Genomic DNA, 10,186 nt, shown 5'->3' with positions numbered 1-10,186 from the left:
AATGCCAAGGATGGGCTTTGGACTTACAAATATCGTAGAAGACCCCAAAAGAAGCCCAAGCCTTATAGACGCAGGCATCGATGGAGGGTTAGCACAACGCCGCGATGGATATCCAAAGCGTTGCTACGTGCTCAAGGGTACTACGCAGGTAACCAATGGATTTGGGTACCAGAATCCCCTGCTAAACCGCCTCTATCAGCTGAAGGCCAGAGTGCATCAAAAGCAATGAAGCATAGGAGGAAATCTAAGAGAAACTCTAGGTCTCGAGGAAAGAAACCAGACATGATTGTTCAAAAGAAAGAGCCTCAGCCTAGCATGCTAAATAGACAGATGTCATATGCAGCCGTTAAGCATGCACAAAAATCATTAGTGCCCAAAGAGCCTTTGATTTCCCAAGGGGAGAACAAGCATCATAGGCACAACATTGCTCATGGCAAGGCTGCTCGCTCAACAAAGAAAATGGCACAACCGTCTAATAGTCTTGAGCAAATCATTCAGCTACTGCCACGCCCACCTATGAGTCCTAGATCTCCTACGCCCTCTTTTTCCAAACAGACACAGGAAGCACTACAGCAATTGTCAAGGGCGACTGCTCAATTCCAATCTCTTTCTCCATCTAAGCTTCCAAATTTCCAAGAGGAGGGACATGGCGCCATCTGTAGCTCTCGACCCAAGGATATGCCTGAGCAACCTAATGTGACTAGATCAACTCATGCTCAATCTACACAGATGAGTGCTCAAAGGGCAATAAAAGACACGACCACTTCCGATCGCCCCAGGGACTTGACACCGCAATCCACCAAGGGTAGCCAGCCCACTAAACTTGCTGCTACTACTTCCAATCAAGGATCACAGTAGTCACAGCCCTTGGCCGTGACAATTCCCCTTGCAGAATGTGTCCTTAGCAGTTTACCTGTGGAGGAGGTGTCGCAACCAACTTCATTGACAACTCCAACACTTCCAAAGTGCCTAAATCCTAGGCTAGAGGAGTTAAACAAAAGGGAAGAGCTAGACTCTCCAAAAAGGGAGGCAGTTGTATCCTCACAACCTAGCGAAGCCATTCAGCAGGCCACGGCCATGTCCCACAAGGACACACTAGAGAAAGAGAATGCTAAGGCCCAACCAAGCACATAAACAGTTGACCTAGTCCAGGGTCCTAAGTCATTGAGAGATGCACCTTCACTGACCAGGAAAAAGAGGAGAAAACAACGAGGACAACAGCAATCACAGGTGGTTGTGGACCCCAATAGCATTGAGACCAAGAGCGATGGAGAGCTGGGGAATAAAGCATCAATTCCATCCACCAATGAACCCATTGATGTCTCTCCTAATAGCGGTGAAACCTCAGACACATCCGTGTGCTCTGAAAAATCAAAGCAATTGTTGCCATCAACAGTTGCTTTCAACACTCAATCCACCAACAATAGAACTCACATCGACCAATCAAGAGTGGATACAATGCTGTCACAATACGGTGAGAAATTTATACCAGGCACATCCAAGGAGAACCATGACACAACGACAAAGCCTCAAGAGAAACGTGAGAACCCCAAGAGCATAAGAATCCTAGCATTGGCCAAACTTTCTCATCTAGGCCTGAGCCCCCAGCTACGCTAAAGCCCAGGAAAACTCCTAGAACCTTGCATGAGATGGCAACCAAGCAAGCCCTCGTGGAACATAGAAGTGTCGCAAAATGCTTAACTGAGTTGGATGCTAAGCTCAAAGTGTTCGCACGTGTCTACGTCCTTGTGGATATGGGTGCATTCCCTAAGGAGCAGCTCAAAGAATACTTGCCATTCCCCTTATCTGAGGAAGAGCAAGAACATCTTGACGAGCACTATAAAAAGCTCTTACATGAACGCATGTGACTCATCTCTGATGAGGAGGCTGACGAACTGCGCTTAACCGTCACGTTCAATGAAGTGCTCTGCCGACCGAATCTCGTAGACATAGAGCAACTAAAGCGATTTGTCATCAGGCGAGAGTCAATTTGAGCAGCGTTGGTGCGAACGCCACGTTGTAATGGCCGAACTAGGGGCTCAGATCATGACAGTCTCTGAGAAACGATTGGCCAAATGGCGATCCCAAAGGGACCCAACCTATGTTGCACCTCTTCCCTTCGAGTGATGACTGCCATTCGGGGTATGGACTTGGCTGAACCTAGCCAAGAACACTCTCTATTTGATAAGGTTCTCACTGAGGAGGAGTTACATGTTGCCAGTAGACTCGGACAAGGGTCCATGCTGCTCGATGTGGCAAAATATCTATCGGTACTAAGTAAGTTTCCATGAGTGTTGGATGCGTGTGCCCTGCTCCAGTACAACCCTGAGTTCTACAATTGGTTTTTATCCTCACAAAGTGACATGGTTTCATGAACATGTACATAAATAAACAACGTGTTTTGTGACTGTATAAATAATACCAAAAGAAGCAAAGGCCAACACACCCCATGAGCAATGATGACCAAGTGCAGGTGATACGCATCAAGTCAAAACTAAGGGATTCAGGTTGGCGATGTCTTGTTTAGCTGGACATTTTCAGTATGGTTGAAGCATGTGACTTGCATGTACTCTCACGCATTTCCAAGTGAATGTAGAATGACACAGGTCAATGTCTAGAAGCATTTAAGATCCAAGTCACCACAAGACCACCAACCCCATAAAGAACCATTATGGAGGAAGTGATAGGAATACCAAAAAAATAAAAGCCATGACGGAAACGCCACTGGATGAGAACCCAAGGACACCTCTGTAGAAAGCACATATTGCAACTGAGCATGGCCGAAGCATAATCATCGATTACCTCCTCCTTCTTGGCCAAACTCTATGTTCGGGCAAGAGCCACGCTCTCAACAAGGGCGAACGTCTCTTCATCATCCAGGATTCAATTCGCAAGATGCTTTGCCCTTGTCCATGTGCAGCTCACTCCAAGTGCTACCTCAATTGTTCGAAGTCTCACATGTTACAAAGAGGTTTGCAAATCTCTAGTGTATCTCTTCATCTCGACAATAGTTCCTCTAGCATCAAGGCTGGTGACACAATCATCTCTGTAATATCCGTTCTTCATGGCCTTTGGATCCCAACATTTCTCAATTCAAATGAAAGGCTAACAGCCTCAATGTATGGCATTGATTGTATTCATTTTTTTTCCACCAAAAAAAAAGAGAGAGAAAAAAAGAAAGAAAAGAAAAGAAAAGAAAAAAGAAAAAAAAAGCACACACGATCACAGCACCGCACCTAGGGGTCCTCAAATTAGGTACGTCCAGTGACCTTGGTCGGCTGGCTCCGTCCCTAATCCCCTAGCCCTTTATGCATCCCCCGCAATTGTTCAGGGCACATCAAGGGCAGGACATACCTAGGGAGCTCGCCTCGCCTATGGTTAGACTTGTCACCCTGAACCACTTGCACAATTCTTTTGCACTCCATCTCAATGCCATTACAATCAACTGTGGTAAGCAAGGCATGAAAGACAATGGAAACGTACACCATACTTTTCAAACACTACACGTAGCCACTAGCTACCGAAAGCTAAGACATCAAGGAGGTCAATTATGCTACATTGCCTTGACAAGACCATAATGATGTCTCCAGCAATCTTCAAGTGTACTCCCCATCTTCATCGACAAATTTTTCCATCAACTTAGCCCCTTGCTTCACTGACCCATTGCTATACAAGGAACCAGGCCGACATTCTTCTAAGTAATACCTAAATATGCACGAGCACTCACACAATATCTGCACCAAAGTATATACATAGTTTGGGTCCTCAAGTGCAGGACAATACTCTCAGCTTGCTTAGAGTTCGACCTGTCTCCCAAACTAATCAAAATATGTCTTGTGCACGATAAGAAGATTAAAACTACCACTTAGGGAGAGACCACATGAGAGGTTTTTCAATTGCGGGTATTGAAGACTCCAACGAAGCTGTCGTTCGCTCTTCATCAACACTCAACTCTGAGTTCATATCCTTATCACCATGTAAGCCTGCCAAGAATCATCACGTACGGAATCCCCAACAAACCGCCACTTGTACTCCATCAGTGCAACCCTCCCAAATAATAGCCCTACCACCAACTCCCATTGCCCTACCACCTACCACTCAACCCACCAATGTGCCCCCAATGACCTTCCTCCCCACCACTACCAACACTCCGCCATGGCAACCACAGACGTCCTTGCCACCCACGTCGTCGGTGCAAGCTCCGCATGCTACCTACGACGGTGAGTGCCATGGGACTGGCACTCGTCTAGGTGGGGGGTAATGTTAACCCTCAAACGAACGAAGGTGGAAAATCCGAAAAAGCTAAAGCAGAAGACAAAGACAAAGGCCAAGGAAAAGAGAAACGGAAGACAAAGACGCACAAGGAGAAGAGTCCTAAATAAGGGAGAAAGGCGCACAAGGAAAAGTGCAAGTCAAAACTTTTGTAAAAGAGCACAAGTGCATCATGATTTAATTCAAGGAGCACCGGACCCGTGCAATTTGTAAATGTAGACGGGCAGTGGAAAGGAAGCTAGGAAGATAGAAGGATAATGGAAAAAAGGGCCTAGGCTATGGCCGGCCATGTAAAAAAGGGGAAAAGGGGATGACCACCCAAAAGGGATTCAGGGTTTTGTATATAAAGTTGAAAAGGGAATGAGAAGCTCATTCTTGTGTGTGGCAAAAAGTGGCTCTCCTCTTCTTGTTCTTGTTCTTATTCTTGCTTGCTTGAGCTTGTGCTTGAGAGAGGGAGTGTGAGAGTGTGAGGGAGTGAGTGTGTGAGGGTGAGGGACCGTGGGATGGAGAAGCTCTCCATCTTCTCCTCTCTTCTTCTCTTCTCTTCTCTTCTCTTCTCTTCTCTTCTCTTCTCTTCTCTTCTCTTCTCTTCTCTTCTCTTCTCTTCTCTTCTCTTGCTCGCGGTGATGGAGCTTGGAGCGTGGAGTTTGAGGATGGAGCTTTCTTAAATCTTGCACTTGGATCGTGGAGCTACCGGAGTGCGCGGGAGAGGAGGTAACTCGAACGGCATGGAGGTAAGCTCACTACACTCGCAGAAATGGATGGCGCGTCGGCTATGTGAGAGGTAGCCATTAGTGCTCGGCTTGGAACGCTTGAAACAATAATCGGTCCGTGAGTCTTGGCGGTTGAGTGAAAGTTCCCACAAGAAGTTCTTCATGAATAAACATGACCTAGTTTTAAGAAGAGTACCATGGAGATGACCTAGCTCTAGCAAGAGTACGATGGAGATGACCTAGTTCTAAGAAGAGAATCGAGAGGCTAAATATAGGATTGGATGCTTTGGTGGAGCAAGTTCTAGGGATATGTTTAGTGAAGTATTCTAACTTCATGGTGAGATGAAATAGGATAAGAAGGCCTTTGAAGAGACTTGAAGCAGAGATTGAGGAATATTGACAAAAAGAAGAATGTCATTGCAAATGAATTAGGATAGAAGGCTATCACCATGATGTTTACAGTTGGTGTAGAGGTTTCTATGTATCAACGAAGAGATTCTTGGTCCCAAAGGAAGAATTTCTATTAACTCCTATGGTTCCTAGGGATGTGGGAAAAACGACAAAGTATTCCCTTATAGGAGGGCTAGAAATTTTGTAAAGATGGACGATAAATTCTTCATGAAGAGAGATGACCTAGTTTTAAGACGAGTACCATGGAGATGACCTAGTTCTAAGAAGAGAAACAAGAGGTCGAATATTAGATTAGATGCTTTAATTGTGGGGTGGAGCAAGTTCTAGGGATGTCTCAAGTGAAGTATTCTAACTTGAAGGTGAGATGCAATAGGATAATGATATTATATACAATAATGATATATATATATATATATATATGGTATATTAAATAGCATATATATAATTTATATAATAATGGTATATACATAATATCGATATTATTTAATAATGTTATATTATAGTTAAATATCTAATAATGATGATATATCTAAAAATTATGTGTGTGTGTGTGTGTGTGTGTGTATGTTTATTAAATGACGATTGTACAAATATATAGCCGTAAATTGAATCACTATTTTGTTTTTGAAAGCAAGAACCAAATAAGAAAATGAGAAAAAGAAAATAATATTTCTTTTGTTATTTTGTTTCTTCTTTCTTCATCCTTTCTACTTCTTTATACCCAAAAAAAAGAGCTCCTCCCAATCTTCCCCATGGCTCCAACAAAAACATTGAGCTCCTCCTAGTCTTCAACAATCTTGTACTGGTTCTCTCTCTCTTTCTCTCTATATATTTTTATATTTCACTTTATTTCAAAGATAAATAACACTCCTTAAAGAGAGCAAGGAAATGGTATTGGAGGGTGTGGGCCAATCCTTTGTACATTATACCTTTTTGGGATTAGTTTGTATGCTATTTTTTCTTATAATATGGCCCAAGTACTCCATAATACCATATTAGAGAATTTGGGAATATCCCAACTTCCACTCAAATAAGGAGTAAATATTTGACCAAGTGGCTAAATCTTAAACCCATATTGCTTATATAGTATCTAGGGAAAATTTCACCTTCAAGTAAGGAGATAAGATTTGACCATTTGTCCAAATATTAATCACATTATGAAAATTCCCAAATTCTTGAATATATGGTTCCATGATTTCTGCATGAATACACATTTCCTTTCTTTAGCAAATAGCCTATGCTCTCTCAAGATATCAAACACCCTTTTGACATGTGCCAAGTGCTCTTCGAGTGACTTGTTGTAAATAATAATGTCATTTAAAAAATGAGCATAAAGTTGAAAAAGAAAGGGTATAAGATTTTATTCATGAGGCTTTAGAATGTGGCCAGGAATCCAAAAGGAATCATTAAGAAATGATAAAGGCCACAATCATTTCTTAATTCAATTTTTACCTCATCATCCTCTCTCATGCATATCTAATAATAGCTAGATCTTAAATAAATCTTAGTAAAGTACCTTTCCCCTTTCAGTTCATGAAGCAAGTCATCAATCTTGAGGATATGATACCAATTCTTGAGACCATAATTTTCTTCAAGTCTTTGTAGTCAATGCACATTTGAAAAGAGCCATCTTTCTTCTTGACTAATAGGATTAAGGATGCATAAGAGGAAGAACTCAGCTCAATTAACCCTATTTCAAGCAAATCCTTGACCTTCTTTGCAACTTCTTTGTGTTCACACTTTGAGATTTTGTAAGGGGTTTTTTTCACTATCTTAGAATGGGGCTCTACATTAATGGGACAGTCCCCACCTGCGCCTTAGGAGGGAGGGCTATAGGCATCTACAACAAATCTTCATACTCTTTCAGTGAGGTTTTCAATGCTGAATTCTTGGCCACTTTCAAGGAATGATCTATGATCTCCTTATTCAACTACAAAACAAATATGTGTGAGCATTTCTTTAACTCTCGTTTGAGTTGCTTTGCTATAATAGGCTGAAAATATGCATTATCTTAAACTCTCTTTGGAAGCATGATGGATTGTAGTAGATATAATAAAATCAGGGTCACAAGGCAAGCAACCGACTCAAAGGGGAACCCATATGACGGGTCATAATATTGCTCTTGCTCTAGGTCCTCTTCATAGTCATCATTTTTAGCATGTGCCATGGTATTTATAGCATTTAAAGCATTTAAATCCTCATCTTTATTTTCTCAATCTTCCATGACATACATGCTATGAACCTTCACCTTGGATTTTTATAGGGGGGATTTTGAGGCATGATTCACCTTGTACTCATCCCCACACTTAAAACATAAGCTCGTTTCTTTTTTGTCCTTCACTACATCTAGTGGGATAAATTTTTTGTCACTTTGACTACTCAAGACTGATGCATTTTGTGGCCTATTTTTAGCAAACTTACCATGTCCACATGGGCTAAGTGTTATCCAAAATTTTCCATGTTTCCTTTCAACATTAAAGGATAGGTAAGTGGGGATTTTAGGGTTCATAATAGGCATGGCATGTCCTCTATAAATGGCACTATATTGACCCCACATCATTGGATTTATTTACTACCCAAAACCTTGTTGAAAACCCTCATTCTTGCTATATTTCATTGCTTATCTTTCAACCAATTCGATTGCACCAAACAAGGTAGATGGTTTTTGAGCCATCATATTAGCAGAGAGGCTTGGATCTAACATATATCATTGACACTCTCAACATACACAATCAAGTTCTTGAATTGATTTGTGTATTCCCTTATTGTGAGATTCCATTGCTCCAGTTAGTACCAACACCTTGCCAATCACTCATTTTTCATAGGGACACAAATAGTTGAACCATGTGCATTTCAAAATCTTCCCAATTGATGAACTATTGATTCTATCTACTTATGTAGTACCACCATGTGTGGGAAAATCCTTTCAAATGGAGAGAGAGAAAGATACATTTTTTATTATCGGGGTATAGGTAGATATCAAAGTATGACTCTAATTTGGAGGTCCCTTCTTTCAAGTTAGATGGGGATGGTGATTGCCCATTGTACTTAGTGAGAAAAAACTTATCAAGGAAGTTACTGGGATCCTTCTACCCATGAAGACCTTGTTGATCATACATGCCATGTTGCCCATACATGCCATGTTTCCCATTAAAGTCATGGTGTGCATTAAAGCCATGATATCCCTAAATGCCATGCTAGCCATTAAATTCCATGCTATCCACGATTGCCATGTTTTCTACTATTGGACTACACCACATAATTACCATTTCAAGTACCAATATTAGAAGGGATCCTAGGGAAAGTGGGTGGTGGGTGAGGGTCTCATTGGGAGGGCTAGGTACATGGATACTAGGAGAGCTCAAAAGAGGTACTTCATTTATGTGGGAGGCCTTATACCCCTAGCTCCAAACATGCCTTACAAGCCATGTACCTACTTGAATGGGAAAGACCATCACGCTTCGAGCTTGGACTCGTTTTCCTTCTTTTGCACTAGAGTAGTTAGCTAATTGGGAAACAAGACTAGTCAAATGCTCCAATGTTTGTTGATTCTGGGAGTTGGAGAGAGAAATTTTTGGATTTATTGATCAATCTTAGAGAGAAATAGGTGATGATTGGCAACCATGTCACTATACCTCTCTATATGGTGAAGTTCATATTAGCATAGGGTGTAATTGAGCATGCTATAGGGGTCCATATCCCGCACTTCTTCATGCATTTCCCATTTTCCTCTTATACATTATTCTTGGATGCTCAAGAGTCCCTGATGTCCTTTTGAAGGTCTTCCTTAGCCTTTCCTTTGCCTCTATGTCCTACCATTTTAGTATAGTTCATAGAACCTTGATTGGAATATAACTTTTAGCTATAACTTGATTGAAAGGAAAGGCTAAGTATAGTTCATAGAGGCAAAGGAAAGGCTAAGTATAGTTCATAGAACCTTGATTGAATAATCCATACATAATCCCAAGATACCATACATCCAACCCTTTGTCAATACATTTTCAAGAACCCATTTGCTATTTTCGGCCTTCAAATGAGATAAAGGGAGTGTGGATGGGAAAAATGAGAGTGTACTTATACCTACAAATGAGTATTAGGATCTAGCTTGAGGGGTGTCCAAAGATCCTCCTCAAGCCGGGTTGTGCACCCCTTCAAGGTCATTAGTGGCAGGGGAGGGTCACCTCACTCTTGTCTTGCCACCTCGCATGACATGGGCCTTTTTCCATAGTTGAAATAGACATGGCAATAGCATACTATAATAATCAAATAGCATGGAATGAAAGTTTGATAAAAAGATCCTTTTTCTTTTGATGATATGCAAGGGCAATATGAAATGGACTAAGGGAGGGATTACCTCAGTAGCTTGGTGATTGGCTCCTAGCTTACCCTTTTTACAATTCCATTTCAAATTTATCTAAAGAAAGCAAACAAATCAAAAGGAGTTGCAGGTTATGATATCAATTTGATTCAAGGAGAAAGATTAACCCACTCATTGACCATTGATGCATGTAGTAAAATATTGAAAGGGGTTGATGCTTTCAATTGATCCATTTCAAGTAATGCACATGATTATGTGAAGAAGATGGTTGAATGCCTAAATCCCTCAAACAGTTGGCATAGGCTGTGAGAATAGATTAAGAGAGACATTAGAATTCAATAAACATACCTCTTTCATTCTTGCAATAAGTGGATGAAACTTCCTTGATCAAGGGACTTGAATCCTTCACCAAATCAGCTTGTCGGAGCAAGATATCTTCAATGTGTTGTACTCTTCAAGGATTTGAAGCATG

Source organism: Lygodium microphyllum, chromosome 20 (genome assembly GCF_053477565.2).
Source record: "Lygodium microphyllum isolate KBCC chromosome 20, Lygodium_microphyllum_v1.1.10, whole genome shotgun sequence".
NCBI classification, from domain to species: domain Eukaryota; kingdom Viridiplantae; phylum Streptophyta; class Polypodiopsida; order Schizaeales; family Lygodiaceae; genus Lygodium; species Lygodium microphyllum.
Note: the sequence above shows the minus strand (reverse complement) of the source record.